This window comes from Solanum verrucosum, unplaced genomic scaffold (genome assembly GCF_900185275.1).
Source record: "Solanum verrucosum unplaced genomic scaffold, falcon-dt-bn FXZP01000049.1, whole genome shotgun sequence".
Classification (NCBI taxonomy): domain Eukaryota; kingdom Viridiplantae; phylum Streptophyta; class Magnoliopsida; order Solanales; family Solanaceae; genus Solanum; species Solanum verrucosum.
The window spans coordinates 486,687-509,212 of record NW_026020221.1 but is presented as its reverse complement, the minus strand read 5'-3'; the positions used below and the strand labels follow the sequence as shown (position 1 = coordinate 509,212).

Sequence of the window (22,526 nt, the reverse complement as noted above, 5' to 3'; positions counted from 1 at the left end):
TTAAGTTTTTACATGGTCCTTGTCCATAATGTACAATACAACGCTGCTTAATTAAGCCTAGCTAGTGTAGAGCAGTTTATATACCTTAATTTCTTTGTAGTCAATTAGTTTGGTTTGATTAATTTAAATACTATAGAATATTCTATGTATTAGTTATACTAGTGAATTTATCCGCGCTTCATGCGGTGTAAAATATATATTTAAATTTAGTATATCCTCTTTTTTATGAAAATAAAATAACCTTTAAACAATATATATATTTGAGTGAATTAGTAAATGTGAATTATTTCAAAGATATATTATGAAATATATAGTGTATGAGGATTTTTATTATGTTTACCTCTAGTTCCTTTTTTAATTATTTGCTATAGAATCTATATCCATATGAACAATAAATATGTGAATAAACTTACATCTTTACACCTACATAAACATTTTGCTTACAATTTTTTAAAAGAAAAATATATATGGGCTCTACAATACTTGAATTCGAATTATTCGAACTTCAATATAGGTATCGAACAAAAAAAACTCATAAATTACAAAATGAAAACGAAAAAATGGTAATAACGAAGACAAAATTACCAATAAAATAAACTAAAAATATCATTTTTATTTTTCCTATAAAAGGTACTACATCACTCTTCCATAAACAAATTTTATACAAATTATAAACATCAATGAATTTACTAAATAAAATTCGTATGATAACAAAATGAATGTATTCATCAAATTATCCAAGAATTACAAATATAAATATTCTCATTTATAATTTCTTTTTATATAAATACTATACATAGTATTAATTAATTTGTGAAGTACAATGTCTTTAAATTTTAGTCTTTAAATCTTTACTAATATTTTTTACATGTACTCAATCATATCTTTTATTTATTTTGTTATATAATGTTATATATAAAGTATGTTTTCTTTTGTATGGATTTTATATAACCTGAAATAAACTAAAAAATGAAATAGAATAAAAAGGAATTAATACAATCAAATTTTCAAATTTTCGGTAGTCTTTTTTTTCTTTTGTTTATGCCTTTCTTTTTCATTTTAGTTTCTTTTTTCTTTTTCTTAACACATTAATTTTGTGCTTTCCTTAATTACAACCTATATCTCCAAATTTTACTCTAAAAACTGAAGTCATTTTCTTTCTTTTTCTCCTTATAATGAATTAAAATTAATAACCATCTCTCTTTTTGTTTATCTTTTTAAATAATATCTCCTACTATATATATATATATAAACATATTAAGACTTATATATTGTTGCCAATTTGTGTTTTAAAAAAAACAGTAATACTGATTACCAAAAACTTTGCAGAAACACGAAGTTACCAAAGTTTTCAATGAACCAGTGAAGAACAGAAGAACATAAATTAATTCACAAAAATTAAAATCTGTAAAACATACCAGAATCTGGAAAAGACAGAACGGGAAAAGATCAAGCCCACTGAATGCACAGTGTCCCCTTAAGGAAATTATTCCTCTCTAGTATCCGAGGTTTGATTTGGAATATGTCCTCCCAGGATAGAATGATCTCAATCACCAGTGTATTGATACCCAAAACGCTGGTGTCAGCGAGCCACTCAACGACAGTAAAGTACAAGAAAAATATTTGTGCAGAAGAAGAAGAAGAAATCAGAAATTTTCGTAAGTAAAAAGTCTGAAGAATAACTGGTATTTATAGCCAAGAGGAACTGGTTCCGAAAGGTTGCAACCTTTCAGAAACCACACGACCATTTCGGAAAGTTTGCAACCTTTCAAACAGTCATGGTTGTTCCTGAAAGTTGCAACCTTTCTGAATAGTCATCTCCAACGGCGGGAAATTTAAATAAAATGGGAAAGTCATTTAAATAAAATGGGTCACACGGATTCGAGTAGGGTCGGAACGTTTCGGTTAATTAACTAATTAATTGAAACGTTCTGGCCATTGAATTTTATTTAATTAATTAATTAAAGAAATAATTAAAACAAAACTTTGTCCAAAATATAATCTCTCGATCATTTTCCTAAGCCGAAGTCGAGCCGAGCCGAGCGAGCGACGACGACGGCACGAGGGGGGTCCCTCTTTCCAACCCTTTTAACAATTAATAGAAGTGTTTCTCTATTTAAACTCTTCTATTTTTCTTTCCACCACCGATGAGGGAGAAATGTCTTTTTACTAAAGCATAAAAGGACTTTTCAAATTCCCAACTTTTCAAGTTCCTCTCTTTTCATCTTCCCTCCATTTCCCATTAACTGTTGCTATATACCCAACATATATGAAACAACATATAAATTTAGGGAAACTATATATGGAACATATTAAGAACTATATATGGAACAAAATAAATAAATTATTCTTTATACATTAAACTTTAATTTTGGCAATATTATATATATGAAGCCTTTTTCTTCTTCTTTTATTTGATATCTCTATTTTTCTCATCACTCTATGTTTCTTTTTATTTTTCTTTCTCTCATTCAGTACTCTATACATTTTCTTTTTGTATCTTTCTAATCTTATGTAAAAGTCCTCAATATCAATACTTTCTTAAAATATTATCACTTTTTTATTAGACAAATTCAAAGTATTTCAGTGAAAAAAGGAAGAGAACAAAAGAAGAAAAATCAACGTTCATACAAGAGTTGGGTTGAAAATTTTACCTATCAAATTAACCATTTGTAGATTTAGGCTAAACCTTCTTCAAAAGTATCAATTCCTGTTTCTTTTCTTCTTCTTGCTTCACTCTCGGATGTCAGTCAAATTTTGAACGCTTAGCAGTAGCCTGATGATTGTTTTTGTTAAATCACATGAATGGCATCTTGAAAGGTGATCAAGGAAGAATTGTTCATATAATATAATGTGTTGTTGATCCAACATTTCTACAAAAACACAAGACATTAGTAATGTTCATGCTTTGAGATTACAAAATAATCTTGAATTGTGATGACTTTCTTCCTTAGACTCATTTTGTCTTGTCTATCTATTTCTGCAAATTTATATTGCATAGATTATATATTTATTCATGAAAAAATGAGATTGTGATTGTATATTGTATTTTGTTTATATAGTTGTCTTCAAATTTTAATGGTGTAGAAATCTTTCAAATTCTACAATTAAGTAATGCAGAATTATTTTGTAATCGAAAGAATTTATTAAAATAAAAATAAAGAGTTTTTTATTATAAATGATAAGGATTAATCTTAACATTAAATTTTTTAAGGTTTAAAATCAATTAAAACGGTCTTGGCATTTGCTCACAATAATGTACTTTCATTATTGTCTTTTTAATGATGAATTAAGAGTGGTCATAAAAATCAACTATGAAGACTTGATTATATATTTATTACATTAGTCTTTTATTAATCTATTTAATTAGTAGATTATGTATAAAAGTGAAATTAAAATGTTAAAAAAAGGAGAAAATAGATAAATAGGAATGATGGTCATTGAGAGGAGCCACATCAATTTGGTCTACATTCAACTTTATATATATAGATTTGGTCAAAGTTCATGTACCATGCAATCTTGGTCGTTTGATAAATATACAGTAGCTACCATCTATAGTTTAACCAATCAAATTATGTTTAAATTTATCATTGAATTTTTTTAGCGTAATTTTGTGCTTGATTATTTAAGGTGTTTGGACTCTTCAGTTAAACTTCTCATAATGTAATAATTATGTTTTTTTTTTAAAATTGTCCAATAAATTAAAGTGATCGTTATGCTAAGCAATAAATAATATGTGTGTACTTGGTGCAAAATAGTTTGTTAGTCACCAAAGTGGCTAGCCTAGAGAAATTAACGTCTACACATATAATATTTATGATTACTCGATTTATGTATTGTGTTTCTATTGTTTGTTAGTTACCAAAGGGGTCAAACTAAAATGTATAAAAATATTCACATGCATGAAATTTTATGATATTATGTGTGCATTTGTATTCATATAACTTGTTTGTCACCAAAGTGGTCAAACTAGTATGGTTAAGAAAAATATGCATTCATAAAATTGTCATTTATCTATGAAGGTTAATTAAATTCCTATATTGAAAAATAAATAGATAAATTGACTTTCATTATTGCTAGAACTTAAGAATTTACCCAAAGGTGAATCTATCATTCTACAAATAGTGAAAATTATGAGGTAAATTAATATTTTTAGTCAAACCTATATTGTATATCCAAAGATGTCGTATATGTTTGATTAAAAATATTAAATTACCTATTAAAGATAAAAAAAATGAAATTTTAATTATGATGATGTGTTGTAGTATCTACCCAAAGGAGAATTACAATATATTTTTATCACTTTACTGCATTCACATTATTTTCTAATTTGTAAGCATGTATATCTATTTTGTAGTTATTCCTCTTTATTCGCATGCTTCGTATGTTACTGTGTTCTATGAATTGAACTTCTCTAAATGGCATGAACAAGCCCAGTTCCACTTAGGTGTGATGGATCTTGACTTGACTCTGCTGAATGAAAAACCTACTGTCATTACTGATAATAGCGGTGAGGATGAAAAGTTTTTCCATAAATAACGGGAGTGCTCTAACAGATTGAGTCTTATGTTCAACTGAATGACTGTTGCTAACAACATTAAGATTACTATTCCACAAACAGAAAGTGCCAGGGAATATCTTAAGTTTGTGGAAGAACATTTTCGTTCTGCTAATAAGTCTCTTGCTGGTACACTAATATATGAACTCACGACTATGAAGTTTGATGGGTCGCGTAGTATGAATAATCATATCATCGAGATGATCAACATTGCAACAAGACTTCAGACCTTGGGGATGAAAGTGAATGACACCTTCTTGGTTCAGTTTATTCTGAACTCGTTGCCTCTTGAGTATGGATCATTCCAAATGAACTATAACACTATTTAGGATAAGTGAGATGTAAGTGAATTGTCCAGTATGCTTACTCAAGAAGAGTCAAGACTTAAGAAACAAGGAGGTCATTCCATTAACCTCATGAGTCAAGAAGCTGTTAAACTCAAAGTGAAGGCCAACAAGTTTAAGAAGAAGAAAACACCTGCTAAAGTTTCACAGGATGCTCATAAGAAACTCAAGGTTGATGTGTGTCATTTTTGTAGAAAAGAAGGATACTATTAGAAAGATTGCCAGAAATGTAAAGCTTGGTTTGAAAAGAAAGGTACATTTAGTGCTTTTGTATGTTTCGAATCAAATTTAGTAGAAGTTCCTAATAATACTTGGTGGCTTTATTCTGGTGCAACTACTCATGTATCCACTATGTTGCAGGGATTCACTACGATCCAAACTACAAATCCAAATAAGGATTTTTATTCATGAGAAATCGTATGAAGGCTCAAATTGAAGGCATAGGGACATATCGGATGATCTTGGAGACTGGACATCACCTTGATCTATTACAGACTCTTTATGTTCCTTCAGTTTCTAGGAATTTTATTTTTCTTTCAAGACTTGATGTTTCTGGATTTGATTTTAAGTTTGGACATGAATGTTTCAATTTATATAAGAATACTGTTTTTATGGTTCTGGTGTTCTTATTGATGATTTATATAGATTGAAACTCGATAATAATTTTTCTGAATCCCTTATTACTTGTAACGACCCTAAAAACAAACTAGAGTAACTAGAGCCTAATGTGTGTCCGTTTGTGATTGTCTTGAGTGTTGATGGTATTTCGTGTGGTCAAGATGCATGGTTAAGGTATTTTTTTTAAAAAGGTATTAAAACATTTAAAGTCTATTTTAAAGTCATTCTCCTAAATTCAAAACCCTCCCTCTCTCAAAACTCTCTCAAAACCCCATGGAAGCTCAAGGTGAAAGATGGAGCTAGGGTTGATGGTGGCTACTGATTTCTTCTTCAATTTCGTTTGATTCTTGATGATTAAGGTATGTGGATCCTTTATCCTTGATTATTCTTCCTTTCAAGGAGCTCAATCCAAATGATTTCAAAGTTCTTCCAAAAACACAAAAACCCAAATTTCGATTCTAAGCATGGGTTCTTGCATTAAATGATTTTTAATGATGATTTATGTTATTAATGATGTTTGTTGATGGTTTTTAAGAAAGAAAATTCCATGAACCCATGTCTTTCAAAGTTTCCTAAATTGCACCATAAAGTGGGTATATTGATTTTGATTCTAATAGAATTATGTTTAGATTGTTGTGGGCTGTTGATTTATGCCATTAACTATATCTAATTGTGTGGAATTGTTAGTGAATTGAGTAATTGGGTTCATAGCCTTGAATGGGCATTTTATGAATTAATCTTCATGCTGATTATTGAATTATGTTTAGATTAAATTGTTTTATTGGTTTCTATTGTTATCTACACCTATCTTATGGTGAATTGTGGTAGAATTTAGTAAAGATGATTATGGCTTTGGAGAATGGTAAATTGACCTAACTTCATTGTTAATGTAAAGTTGATTTAGGATTGTGATAGATTGATGTGTGATCCACTTATGGTGGAGGTGTTTACTTATTGAATGTATTATGATCATGGCCTTAAAGGCATTATATGAATAATTGAGTATTACCATGATATTGTGTTGTGAATGTAATGTGAAGGAGTTGAATGTGAATCTAATAAAGTAAAGGTAATTATGTTGTAAATGCAAGGGTGTTGTGATTGCAAGCATGTTCTCTCTTAACACTTATGAATGAAGATAATGGAATGTGAAGTGCCTTATATTGTTGAATGTCATCTCTTGACTTGGTAGACTTAGGTTCTCTTCTTGATAAATGAAAAGTTATGTTGAATATAAATCGATTGGCAATGACATTCCTTTCACATGTAAGTGATGAAATCTGTTTTTGAGTTGGGTAGGTAGTGTTTAGTAAATTATGCATATCTCGTTCTCTAGAACTTCGTTTACAATGAATAAATATGATTTGGAAAGCTAACTGGTATACCTACAACTCTTATGTTTATGTAAAACTCTAATTTAACTGTTATGGATACGAAATATGGGACGCAACATAGGGAAAGCTCTGCCCAGATTTCGGAAATTGAAATCCTGTATGATCAGCTGTTAGTGTTTTGAATATATCTTCTTGTACAAAGTGTATTTTGTGGTGATTCTTGTTTGTTTTCAACCTTAAGAGATGAAGTTACATCTTTCATGAAGGTTATAAAGTCTAGTTTTGCCGTTTTCCTTTTCAAATCTAACTTGCGACTTGAGGTACCAGGCTGGACAAATTCACTATTTTGGGAGCATAGTTGTATTTGTACATGCTAGGCTTACTTGTGATGATGATCCTATTTTACGTCAACATTATTGAGCTAATAGAAGTTAAAGAAGTTATTTAATTGTATTTTTAAGGTTATATATACTCGTGAACAAGTTGAGGACCTTGAAACGTTGGTTGGTCTACGGTCTGAACTGGCAAAGTTGTGTTGGACTGGTTCTTTGCTAAAGCACTGAGTTTGGGTATAAACTTGTACTTGCACTCTTTTAACTGCGGAAATATTTGAAAGTTGATCTTGGTACCTTGGCTACCTCTAGTCACTTTGCATTGTCATGTTGATGTCCTTTAAGACGTTAAAGACGCTCATGTAACTCGCCCACTTGTACGGACTATTTGATCACCTGGCACTCTTGTTGGGACCTTGTCCTTCTTGTGGCTGTGACTTTGTCACTCTTGGCATGCCTCTTGATTCGGATCACTTGCCATCTTGACTCTGGATTTTTAGTCCGTCTTATGAATGGAATTGTCCATTTTAAGTACGAATTAGAAAGCCATTTTAAATATGGTTCTTGGTTCTTTTGATTATTGGGCTTTGACCCTTCTTGATACCGGGCGTTGGGCCTTTTTGATACTTGCTTGTGCTTGGTGTGACGACATGATGTATATATTGGGCGAGCCTTGTTATTGAATCTCTTGGAAATTTGTGCTATGAGTATTCTTGACACTTGGACCTTTAAATGTAGAACTTGATAGCCTTAGTGTGAATTCTAGTTACTTGATAGGTTCTACAAGGTGTAGATAGTAGTATGGGATGCTATCTACACATGGCACGAGTAGGCTTTGAAGGTGCCAAAATGAGTTTCCTAAGTCTATATGACTAAAGTGTGAAGTCCCCTAAATGTATGAACGTGTCCTAAATGACTTTAAAGAAGAGTGTTGATTTATTGTGTAAATGATTTGTTGAATGAATAGCTTATGTTAATGAAATGAGTTACTTAGTATTTTACCTTGAAGCGTGATGGTTCTTGTCTATAGTAGCCTTGAGGAACACTTAGGTGTGTATGAAGAGGTTGTATGGGCAACCACTTCATGTCTCACTCAAGTGTGTCTTAGGTTAATTTTAGATAAGGGTCCTTGGATGATGAAATGAGTTACTTGGTGAAAGTGTTAAGTATGTCTATAATGTGGTTAATGTCTTATATGTTGGTTATGTTCTATAATATGCCTAATATGTCAATGTTCATGAAGTTATACAAAAATGGCATAAGGCATGACTTTCAACCAAATGTCCTTTTTAGCATGTTTTTGCATGGTTTCCATACTTAGTACTTAATTGTGCTAACCCCTTTATTTCCCTTTTGACTAAAATGTAGGGATTTGTGGAGATGTTGATATTCCATGGTTGATGGATAGGTTTCTAAGGTGTTTGAAGATGAAGACTTGGTGAGTCCTCATAGATTCAAGGACAATAACCAACATGTTCCTTTATGTCTTGTAGTTTTGTTATAGTTTTGAGTGGGCTTAGTCCCAATGTTGTATTCAAGTATTAGATGGTTTTGAGACATCATGTATAAAGTCTAGAAAGTCTTCCGCTTGTTATTTGATGAAAGTTTCTTTGTGTGTGAAGAAAGTTTTTATTCCTTGTGGGTTTTAGTGTCTATGCGATGAATGAATGCTAAGAGGCTTGTATTAGACCTCCAAGAGGTCGAGTACGCCGGTTACGACTAGGGGGTGCTCTCAGGTCGTGACTTTACTATTCATCAAAATGTTGGAATTAAACGTAGTTTACTAAATGAAAGTTCTACTTATTTGTGGCATAGACGTTTGAGTCATGTATCCAAAAAAAGATTAGTGAAAAATGAGATTCTTCCGAATCTGAATTTTACTAATCTTGATATATGTTTGGATTGCATTAAAGGAAGCAAACCAAGCATACCAAGAAAGGTGCCACGAAAAGCACTCAACTTCTTGAAATTATACACACTGATATTTGCGGACCTTTTGATGTTCCATAAATAATAAAAGAGAGATATTATTATTGAAACTGAAAATCATAAATAAATAAATATATATATATATATATATATATATATAAACTTTTTTCTTTGTGTTTTTGAAATCATAAAAGAGAAGTATCATAAATGAAAACTTGAAATTATGACAATTCAGTTGAATTTGTGAGTTCTCCTACCAATTTGTCGTGATTTGTATAACTAGAGAATATTTTAATTCTGTTAAACTAAAAAGAGTCAGCGCTAGCAGCGTGTAACCTTAATCCACAAAATTTGCGTCCTCAATAACGGAGTGATTATGCAAGTAATCAAGATATCAACCAAATAAATAGGTAGTATAATGATTAGAGACCCACGATGATGAAATGTAGTGATGCGTTCGATTATGAATTGATATTATTCTATTTCAAATCCTTCCTGATACCCTCCAAAAAAATCTCGAATTCGATATTTAAATCGACTTATACCCCCAAAGAAAATCTCGAATTCAATATCCAAATCGATTGTGAACTTATACAAACTAAACGTCATTTTTTGCACAAATATAAAAAAAAATGAAGATAAAATCTAAATACAAGCACAAAGTATCATTTTGTGCAAATCACCCCATATTTTTTCCTTCTCAAAAGCACAGAAGCTCTAGATCTATTTATCATATAATGTTCATAGAAACTTGTTTTAAAAGTGACAATTTGTACTCTAATTAAAAGGTTATTTCTCCGAAAAGTTTTCAAACTAATTAAGCACAAAAGATATCACTATCTAAATATACATATATATTTATAATGTGAAAATTATAATAAAATAATAAACTACTCAACAAAATATAAATGACGAAAAATAATTTAAAAATTTATTAAGTTATTTTCATTTGTTCATTGCGTATTTTGTATCGAAAAGACAAATTATTTTAATAGGAGATAATTTGTGTATACTGATAAAATTTTTAATCTTTTCAAATTAGTACACTAAAATTCAGTAAAATATAAATTTGTTGCTTTATCTGGCCTCATTTTTTTTGCTACTATCAATAAGCCTATAACTACATGTGCCTTCATCAAATGATCGATGGTCATGCATTGATAATTGTTGAAATAATGATTGAACAGTCGATTCAACAAAAAGAGGCGGTTGACTAACTATTACAAATTCATAATATTGAGTCAATACATTCACATGATGACCATGCTGACCACTAATTTAAAATATATCATTTTGATTTGGTCTTTAAATGCATCTCCAAATATTTATATCAGTCTCGTTCATAATTTTTTAAGGTATGAAAAAAAATTGTAACTAAGATTGATCATTCTTAATTTTAAACTCAATAAACCTTGTATTGTTACCTTAAATTGGATATGAATATTTTTACAAATATTCATTTAAATATTTTTACTATTTGTTGTCAATTTTCATGAACAATTCAACATAATTATTTGAATTAGACATGCTAATAATCATTCTAGCACATTCAGTATACCTAAATTCATTCATTTCAGTAATTATTTCGTCACTCTACAAAACAATCATCATATTATGTTCAAAGTTCGTCATCTTTATTCTTGCACATAAAAAATAAGATATTTTTTTATAATTAATAAATCTGATAAATATTAGACCTATAACAAAATCTTAACATACTATCATATATCGATTTAACTTATTTAATTCATACCTCATGAACTTTTGTGAATCTTGTTCAAACAATGGGCTATATAAGCTTTGTTGAATATTATTGGAATGTGTTGAACAATGCATTGCAATAAGATTTATTTATATTATATGTGGTTAGTTTGGAAAAGGAAGGAGTATGACTTTAATAGAGTGTCGAAATTAACAGTCACGTTTTAAAGTAAAACATGACATTTTATGAATAACTTTGCAAGATTTTCAACTTGCAGGATTTGATAGTCAATGATTGGATTCTAAAGAAACTGAATTGTGAGTAACGTTTTAGCTACAAAGCAGACCTCAAAGTAATGAATTATAAAATGTTACTAACAATAATGTTTTATGTTTGTTTACTCCATCAAACTTTTATCTTTTTGTCATTGATTTTTTTTTGGAATAAAATATAGAATAAAATGTTACTGAGAAATACGTTTATTCTAATATCGTAGAACTTCAAAAAAATATTATTTTGGTGAGTTGATTTAAATAATGACTTACTTTGATAAAAAAAAATGATTCATCTCTCAATGAATGATCAAATTTCACCTTACCCGAGTCTCTGAAACAAAGTAACATGACTAAAGTTCCAAAAATATCAAAATATAAGAAGATCAATCAAAATAGAAAGTACATGACATAAGTGGTAACAAACTAAAAAATACTCAAAGGCTAAGAATAACATTAGTCTTGCAAACTACAAGGGTACACTCGTAAAGTTAAGAAGAAAACATATTGGTACAAGGGGATGCCTATCATCTTATGGAGCTACAATGTTCATAGTCTTATCATCAGAGTCATCATCAAAAAATCAACCTGAGAAAGTTCTTGATCAAAATAAGTGGCATAGTCATCAAAATTAATCTCGAACATTTCAAAAAATCTCTATTGATCCCTTCATTAATGTTTGATGACAGTGTCTAAATAATCTATCACGCCCCTAAATCCAAGGAAGTGCAATAGGCACCCCGGTGCCTCACCTCACCGAGCTTACTAGACATAACTCATATAATTATATTCTTGAACTACATGGACCAATAAGACCAACATATAAACACATATGTCCAAATGATAAGGAAAGTTGAAAGAGGTAACAATATCTTTTAATGGGGTAATCTGCCCAAAAATCAGCCCAACATGAATATAAACATAAGACTGACAAGGCCAAAACGATGAACATAAGCTAATAGTAAGGCCAACATGGTCACTCAAAACATACAAATATGCATATACCACATGTTTACAAGCTTCTAAGAGTGTCTTATGTATCATATAGTTGGGATTGGGCCACGACCTACCCATTACTATACATATGAACTACAACTTCACGTCATAGACTCGGGAGCTCCGATAGAAGTGGAGCTTACCAACAAAATGCAGAAAGCAACAGTTACCTACTGGAGGGATCTATCTGAACCTCTACCTAAACCTGCAACATCAAATGCAGCGCCTCCGACAATGGCGCGTCAGTAAAAATACTATGTACCACTATGTAAGGTATAAATAGACATATAAAAGATAATAATAGTCATACTGGAATCTGAAGACCCATTAGGAATATACCTTATACTTAAGGATCTTTCTAAGCATCATATCGACAATAAGTTGAAATTTATAGCATAAATGTCTCTCTATACAATGAGCATTGTCATCGGCTCAAAGGATTCAATGTAATAAATGGGGCATCGTCAAGGGTCCATATTAATACAACAAATGGGCATCATCAAGGGCTCATAATTATAATCAAATGAGAGGGCATTGTTAAGGGCATGTACATATTACTTCAAAAGAATGTCATCAAGGTCTCTTTAATCATAACATTTATATTCTTATTTACCAAGTAACTTATCGCATACTTTACAAGGAAACGACTCAGAACCATTTTTACTTGTGGATAATATATTTTAGATTCAGCTACTAAAAGTAGATGAAGGACAATCATGAATAGAGACTCAGTGGTTCTTACTTTACTTCCTTCATTTAAATTGCTTTTTAATTAGCTTCTCGACACTAACTTTAGAGAGATTAACTCTTAATTTAACTCTAGGGATATGTACATAACCATTTAGATATCAAAAGGATATTTACAATCAAAATACTGACTAACTCGTTGATTCTCAAGAATAAAGTATATTCAACACCATGTCTCTTAGAATCTTTCTTGATACATGTCGTTAAGATAAAGATTCACGTCGAATGAAAATTAAGATGATCATTACATACTTAAAGTCAGTTAACTTGGCAACACGATAAACCTTACCTGTTACAGAACCTTAACCTACAATGAACAACAGTGAACTTACATAAAGCGAAAGAATAGCTAGTACATAATTTATCGAGCAAAACCTTGGCTCCTAACTAATAACTCAACACTTCACTACACATATGCTTCTATTCTGTCATATCCCAAAGTACACCCTCGACGTGACATGACATATAAGACCCCGAGAGGCCCTACACAAGCTACGTAGCATACATAATACAAGATAGTAGAAATAAAGAGTTCAAAAGAGATAGTCTTATAACATAAATAGTTGACAAAAGCAGAAATTTAACATAAGTCTCAATAGCCATCTAATACATCATAAGGAAAATGATTTGGACATAACACATACATCACATACAAAGTCTGAAAATGAAATACAGAAAAGCAATAAAAGCATCTTGGTCCTGAAAACATGAGGACTCACCAAATTTTCAAGATCAATGAAACCAACTGGCCATGAGTATGGGAGGTAGGAGCATCAGACCCTTCAATTATTAAAACAATGTAGGCACAAGTATGCATTAGTACAGGGAATATACTAAGTATGAGGCAATATGTATAAACATAGTAATGATAACATAAATGTCTTAAAAAAGATTAGGCATGATCATATTGAAACATTTGAAAGCTTTAAAGAAGAGATATAATGAAAATTATGAAAACATGGTCAAGTACATCGACATAAAGGGCATAGAAAAGCTTTGAAGTCAACATAATCATTTTGTGAGATATTAACTTTAACTGACAATAAGACCACGAGAGCTTTATCATAGAATCTGATATATCCCTCATACCAAAAGAAGGGGAATCTACTTTCCAAGGTAGAATCTATATATATCATCATTTGCTAAAGTGGATCCACTAGCTAGGTAATTTAAGACAATTCTACGAGGCCACGTAATTTGGGGTTAGAGTTTTCTTCTAGAGACTATCCTATTTGAGCCTCCACCTCAAAGCTCTCTCAGTGCTAAGTCTATATCCCAACAGAATAAATAAAAATCAAATATCATTTTAACATAGGAGAGGCAATGATCGATACCAATCCACAATTTTTAAGATCAAACGAAAGAATAACTTCTTAACATAATTCAACATAGATGAGAAAACATTTCACCAATGTGAATTCATTTGTGAGAAATACCTTTCATAATCATGATCATCATAGTAAGTGAGAAATCCTTTCACAATAAAATTGATACTTTCCTTTCATAGCATCCCAAATCATTTATAATCATTTCATAAAAAAACATGCATACCTTCAAAATTTATAATTCATAGTTCATGGGCTCATCATAGGATCATCGTTGAAAAGAATAATTTAGATATGGGTAAATACAATTTCAACTAAATATTATAGATTAATATCAAATAATGCGTTAGAAGACTTAATCAACCATAATAAATCATAATAGTATGAAACTTACATTTATTGAATTAAAACCCTAATTTGATCAATTGAAATTGAATTGGGAAGTTGAAATCCTTGGGGACCCCATGGAGAAAAGGACTCTATGGGTGAATACACACATACCTTGATGTTAGAATCCAAAAATAATGGAGGATTGGAGACTTTAATGGAACCCTACCTCTTCTTCTTCCTTAGGTTGAGAGAATTTTGAGAGTATGAATTTGGCTAGGTTTTGGGAAATAGGAGAATGAGGTTGAATTGGGTAGTTTTAGTGTCACACCGCAGATTCAAGGGTGCAACTGGCTCCTAATGCCAAAACTCAGGCTCGAACCAACCTCGCTGAACCATTTGCTACTAGCGCATGGCAACCACAAACAGTCAAGAAAACAAACAAGTATATCTCGGCTTAAAATTAAATCCTCGGCCGGCAAGGCCCCTGTAAACAGATCTATAAAAGAAACAGCTACTCCCAAGAGTTCTTATATAGATATAACCAACTAGCACAGAAGTCCTGATTGGGCCATCGAGGCCACCATGATCTCTATACCAAAACTGAAAGTAGGTATATCAAGACAATGCATCACACAACTAACAAGCTTCAACAAACCAACAAACTAGGATATCATGGCCATCACGTAGCTATAAACCCCACACACTAGTCTGCAAGCCTCTAAGAGTAGTAAAGATTAGCGGGACAGGGCCCCTGCCTACCCATAAAGATATATACAACAAAAGGTAACAAACCTCCTAACTCTGGCAGCTCTGGAGGAAAGGGGCTAGCCAACCGGATAAAAGTCAATTTTGCTGCTGAGGAGGTCTACTCGGTCGTCTGTCAGGACCTGCATGCATGAATGCAACGCCCCCAAGGCAATGGGGCGTCAGTACAAAATAATGTACAGAGTATGAAAGATAATAGACTATGATGAGGTATCCTGATATACTGGAATAATCTGATAAATAAATTAAGGATAAGATAAGTGTGCTGACCTGCTCTTAAATCTAAACTTATCAAAAATAATAAAACAACAACCTAACCAAGCCCCCATAAGCTCGACAGGTACAAACAACACACAAGACCACCTACTCAGGCCCCCATAAGCCTAGAAGGTTCCAATCAGCCTATATACCCCTATCGACAGTCCCCTAGCCCCGTAGGAAGTCACATAGCCCTCTTAGGCATTAATATAGCCCCGTATGCAGCACATAGCTCTCTTAGGCATCAACATAGCTTATAGACAACTCATAGCCCTCTTAGGCAACAAAATGGCCCTGTAGGAAGCACATGGCCTTCTTAGGCGTCAATATAGCCCTATAGGCAACTCATAGCCCTTTTAGGCATCAATATGGCCCCGTAGGCAACTCATAGCCCTTTTAGGCATCCATATAGCCCTATAGCAGAACATAACCCTTTTAGGCATAGATCACATTCCTGCAGCTAACCACAGTAGCCCCAAGGGCAACAATAACAGTTCAATCGCTAAAAGCGAGCAATTTAGTTATAAGCAACCTATACAAATAGCCTCTAAGTCGTGTCCAACATAGGGACGTTACTAACTAAATAAGAATCCCGACAAGGGAGAATTATATCAACTCGAGTAGCCAACAATCAACAATCACGGCTACAAGTATATCAAGGATAACGACCCAAATACATTGCTTCTAAGCTTTAAGGAAATATGTTATAAGTAGGGAATAGCCTTAACTTACCTTTTTCGCTATATTCACGTGGCCTAACGACTTTTACTCATAACTCCCTCGATACTACAACAAGGTAGGACCATAATCAACACACAAAAATAAAATACACCATGAAAATATGATAAAAGATATGTATTTCCGTCGCAAATTGTTGTTTGTTGCTTATAAAAGCTAAAGTCGATGAAAGAAAGGTCTTACCTCGATCTTAGGTTCGTAATACGCCTCAAAACCTTCAAATATATTCAAAACCTTGTTGTCCAACACTAAAGTGTGATATGCTATGCAATTGATAAAACAAATTATACCACGATGATGAGCCCAACACGTAGAACAACTTTCGTCAAGGACTTAAGTCAAGAAAATCTATACTTCACTTGATCCTAGAAATGGGTTTCTCTAATTTTTCTGGTTTGTAGCTTAAAAATGAAGAAAGAGGTCGAAGAAAAAGATATATGCAACATTCCACCGACCTAGGGACCCCACTTCACATGCCTGCTTGCACAGTCCCACGAAAACACAAATATCTCTCTATTCTGAAGTCGTATGAACAAACGGTTTGATGCGTTGAAAACTAGACTCGTAGACCTTCGATTCGATAGGTTGTGGGGGATTATAACTCTTAATAGATTGTGAGAAAACGTCCGAGACATTTGACCCAAATTTTAGAAAAATCTTTAAAAAAGAATTTACGGTAACTTTCGCCAACTTTTATTTTTCCACTTACCTAACTTCAAAACTTGAGATACAAAACTTGAACACTTAAAATATCACATAACACATCATTATTAATTTATTACCCACCCTCCTGGTCTTTTCACGAAGATACGAGTCAATTTATACGTTTCGAAAAGTTGGGGTGTTACATTTAGGTCCTAAAACCCTTATATAGGGATTAGGGTAGAAGACAAAACGACATGGTTTTGATTTAAAATGATTAGGGAAAAGACTTAAAAGCCCCTTAAATATAACTACTGAACTGGTCTACTGGTTAGACCTAGTTTCTACATTCCGTACTGGTCAACCGTAGACCAAGTACTGGGTCCTTAAAATTTCCCCAACTTTGCTGGAACCTTTCTACGGTCCGTAGATCCTAACCATAGAACTCAACTTTGACACTTAAAATTTCACTAAGTTTAAGACTTATCTACGAGACCTATCTATGACTTGTTACATATGATGAAGAGTCGTCCTAGTGAACCGTTCAAAGGGTACTAGGACTTGTTTTAAAAAAAATCATTTTCCCTCTTTCTACACTTGCCATCTACAATCTATGGAAGCTTTTACGGTCCGTAGATGGGACCCGTAAAACTAGAGTCAAACTTGCGACGCGATCGAGGTAACCTTGTAATAAAATCCATATTAATTGCTTCCCACTTCCACAAAGGAATGACTATCTCTTGAACTATCCTAGCGGGCTTTTGGTGCTCAACCTTCACCTGTTGGCATTTAGGACACTGTGCCACAAACTCAGCAACGTCCTTCTTCATCCCGTGCCACTAGTAGATCTTCTTAATATCATGGTACATCTTCATTGAACCAGGGTGAATAGAATAACGGGAATGTTGTGCCTCTTCCATAGTTCGATGTCGAAGCCATGCAACATTTGGAACACACAATCGATCGTTATATCTAAGAACTCCATCTCCTGTTATATCAAATGCTAAAGATTGTTGATCCTGAGCCTTGGCTCTGAGCTGCTCTAAGTTAGGATCCTCTTGTTGCCGTGATTTTACTTTTACAACTAGAGATGATACGGCTGTGTCCTGAAGTGTTACCCCACTATCTTCTGCCTCTAACAATCTGAATCCCAAGCTAGCTAACTGATGAATCTCTAATGCTAGCTCACATTTCGCAACACCTAAATAGGATAAACTACCCATAGATCTTCGACTGAGGGCGTCAGCTACCACATTCGCCTTTCCTGGATGATATAAAATATCCACATCGTAGTCTTTTAGTAACTCAAGCCATCGACGTTGTCGCAGATTTAACTCCTTATGTCTAAAGATATATTGAAGGTTTTTATGATCTGTGAAGATGTCAACATGAACGCATGTGTCCAGATCTTTCACGCATGCACAACTGGAGCCAACTTTAAATCGTGTCGGATAGTTTTTCTCATGCTTTCTCAACAGCCTTGAAGAATATGCGATAACCTTACCATGTTGCATTAGAACACATCCCAACCCAACACCAGGAGAGTCACAATACACTGTATAGCCTTCTGAACCCTCTGTCAATGCTAGAACTGGTGTTGATGTCAACCTGTCTTTCAGCTTCTAGAAAATATGCTCGCAAGCCTCAGTCCACTGGAACTTCTCTGTTTTTTTAGTCAGCTTTGTTAATGGGGTTGAAAGTGAAGAAAACCCCTCTACAAACCTTCTGTAGTACCCAGCTAACCCAAATAAAATATGAACCGCAGTCGGAGTCATGGGTCTAGGCCAAGTCTTTACGGCCTTAATCTTTTGTGTATCAACCACAATACCTGCATCTGATACAATATGGCCTAAGAAATCTACAGAGTCCAACCAGAACTCACACTTAGAAAACTTTGCATAAAGTTCTTGGTCTTAAAGAACCTGAAGGGTTGCTCGCAGATGATTTGTATGCTCAGCTTTTGAACGTGAATACACCAAAATATCATCAATAAATACAATCACAAACAAGTCTAGATACGGTCTAAATATACTATTCATCAGGTCCATGAACACTGCTGGGGCATTAGTTAATCCAAAAGACATTACCAAGAACTCAAAGTGTCCATATCTGGTTTTAAAAGCTGTCTTTGGAACGTCTTTCTCCCGAACTCGTATCTAGTGGTACCCTGATCTTAAATCAATCTTTGAGAAGCACTTAGCACCTTATAACTGATCAAACAATTCATCGATCCTCGAAAGGGGATACTTATTCTTTATAGTCGTCTTATTCAGCTGTCGGTAATCAATACACATTCTTAGTGAGCCATCTTTCTTCCTTACTAATAACACTGGTGCACCCCATGGTAAAGCACTAGGCCTAATAAAGTCTTTATCCAACAAGTCTTTAAGTTGATCCTTCAACTCATTTAGCTCAGTAGGAGCCATTCTATAAGGAGGGGTAGATATGGGTTGTGTACCTAGTAGCATATCGATAGCAAAATCAATTTCCCATTCTAGAGGGATACCAGAGAGCTCGTCTGGAAATACATCTGAAAACTCATTAACTACCGGAATAGGCTGAAGAGTCGGTGGTTCTGCATCTATATCATGAACGTGAACAAAATGATAAATACAACCCTTAGTAATCATCTTCCTCGCCTTAAGATAGGAAATAAACCTATATTTCGGCGTTGCTGTGTCACCTTTCCATTTCCGAACTGCCTCTCCTGGAAAGTGGAATCTAACAATCTTTGTCCAGCACTCAACATTATCATAACAAGACACTAACCAGTCCATACCCATAATGACGTCAAAATCGACCATCTTTAACTCTACAAGATCGACAGAGGTCTGACGGTCGATAATTTCTACCGTGCAACCTCGATAGACTCACCAACTGGTATAGATACAATAAAGGGCTAATCCAATGACTCTGCTACTATACATAACTTCCCCATAATAAATGGCGTAATATAAGACAGAGTAGATCCAGGATCTATCAAAGCATAAACACAATAGGAGCAAACAATCAATGCACCTGTCACAACATCTGGTGATGACTCTGAGTCCTGTAGGCCGGCTAGTGAATATGTACGGTTCTATCCACTACTAGAATTAGATGATCCCTCTCCCTCCTCCTCTACCTCTACCTCTACCTGCTGAAGTTTAGGGTCCACGCCTTGTAGACTGTGCTGATGAGGAGGAACCTACTACTGACCTATACCACCCTGCCATATGGTCGAGCAACTTCTCCACCCATGTCCCTCCTATCCACAAGAATAACAACCTGTAGAACCCTATCTGCACCTCCCGAAATGCATCCTACCGCAAGTAGCGTAGTGCGGTGGGGCTGTCCTAGCCTGGCCTGAACCCCTCTGCTGATGTGAGCCTGATGCTCGTGAACCCTCACCTGTGCCTGACTGTCTTTGACGATCAAATCTACTACCCTGGAGCTGCTGTGGTAGAGGTCTAGGTGATCTAATAGAATATCGGGGTCTGGGCCACCATGAAAATCTCCCTGTGAACCAGCGGGTCTTGCCCTCTTCTGTCTCTCTTGATCGACCCTCTCACTCATATACTGTAAATGTCGGCGATTCTCTATGCCTTTTGCAAAAGCCTGAATTCGCGAGATATTTATATTATCATTTAGTGCAGCGGTAGAACAAGCGTCGATATAGTTTGAGTCGACCCCTTCCACAAATCTACGCACCCTATCATGCATCGTATCAACAAATGCTGGTGCATATCTAGCCAATTAATCAAATCTCAGCCCGTACTCTCGGACACTCATGCTGCTATGTCGGAGGTTCAGAAACTGGTCCACCCGGCCATCCCTAATCTCTCGAGGCAAATAGTGATCTTTTAAAGCTTCTGTAAAGCTATCCCAAGTGGGTAGAGATGCATCTTTCCCCCTAGATATCTCCCAACTCTCATACCACAATATTGCAACATCGCGCAATTGAAATACTACTAACTCAACTGACTCAGTCGCTAAGGCATGCATGACTCTAAAGATCCTATGAAGCTGATCAACAAAGTGTTGAGGGTCCTCTCTGTGATCTGTCCCTGTAAACTGTGGAGGATTCAAGGTAAGAAATTCACGAACTCTCAAACTTTCGCGTCCTTCAGAAGGTTTGGCAACATCTGACATAACATCTTGCGCAACAGGCTGGCGCTGTGCAGCTACTAACTGTGCTAACATACATACTGCACTCTTGAAATCCTGATCAGATGGAATAAGAGGAACTAGAGGTGGTACTGCTCTATAGCACGAGGTGAGCAAAACAAGGATAGTCATTCTAACATGCCCGATAGCTTCTTGCTTATCGAATATGGTGCACAACACATTTATAAACAAGACTCTACTAGACATGGCTTGTAGATTCCCTAGGCTATGACGTTGCTCTGATACCAAGTTTGTCACGCCCCAAACTCGAGGGGAGCAACTAGCTCCTAATGCCAAAACTCATGTCCGAGCCGACCCTGCTGAACCATTTGATACTAGCGCATGACAGCCACACGCAATCAAGAAAACAAACAAGTATATCTCGGCTTAAAACTAAGCCTTCAGTCGGCAAGGCCCCTGTCAACTGATCTATAAAAAAAACAACAACTCCCAGGAGATCATATAAATAAATAGCCAACTAGCAAAGAAGTCCTGATTGGGCCGTCGAGGCCACCATGATATCTATACTAAAACAAAAATTAGGTATATATCAAGACAATACATCTAATAGCTTACAAACTTCAACAAACCAACAAACTAGGCCAGTATGGCCATAACATAGCTATACACCCTACACACTAGTCTGCAAGTCTCTAAGAGTAGTAAATATTGGTGGGACGGGGTCCCAACTTACCTATAAAGATATATACAACAAAAGGTAACAAACCTCCCAACTCTGGCAACTCCGGAGGAAAAGGGCTAGCCAATCGGATATAAGTCAATCCTGCTGCTGAGGAGGTCTACTGGGTCGTCTGTCAGGACCTGCATGACTGAATGCAGCGCCCACTGATACGCTCAAATTACACCTCTTTTCAGAAGCATAAGCGATCGTTATCAAGTAAAGAACCCAACTTGTAGGTTGGGATTGATCCCACGAGGAAAATGGTTTAGACTTTACTTTTAACCTACAATTATATTCGATTAGTCAAATTATTTCCAGAAACAAGTAATAAAAAGGGGGGTTGTGCTTGTGTAAAACAAATAGTAATACGAAATATTGTAATCAATAATTAAACTCAACTTTGGTTGTTATCAAGATAAAAGAAATAACTAGGGTATACGTGTTCCCCATAATCTCATAACGCAGTAATTCTAGTAATAGCAATCCTCTTCTAGTGTATTACATGCAAAGTGATAAGTTAGGTATCTCTAAATCCTTGGTCCGGCATTTAGAGAATTTCACCCCGCACCTTGGTCCGGCTACGTGTGTATAATTTACTAACCCTTACCTTTACCTCATATTAGACATCATAATCGATGTTTGGCTTAGTTATTACTTCGCACCAATCGACACTAGCCTATTAGATAGTATCACACTAAATCTATGTTGATAATTCTTTTCTTGTTAATTACCTCCTTGGTCCGGCAAGTAGTAACAAGGCGAGTTCTAACGTTGGCCACCGTTAAAAAGACTTCTAAACGAAAGAATT

At 34.3% G+C, this 22,526-nt stretch overlaps 2 protein-coding genes across 2 annotated transcripts in view; one reads left to right on the top strand and one right to left on the bottom strand.

Moving 5' to 3' along the window:
* The window catches only part of LOC125831646 (uncharacterized), an 831,707-nt gene extending 830,334 nt beyond the window's left edge, over positions 1-1,373 (bottom strand). The window contains exon 1 of the mRNA XM_049510817.1: positions 1,361-1,373. The gene's annotated coding sequence lies outside the window, so the exon portion shown is untranslated. The remainder of the gene's footprint in view (positions 1-1,360) is intronic.
* Positions 1-22,526, top strand: part of LOC125831588 (pentatricopeptide repeat-containing protein At5g01110-like) — an 809,602-nt gene that overhangs the window by 300,746 nt on the left and 486,330 nt on the right. The gene's annotated exons all lie outside the window — the stretch shown is intronic.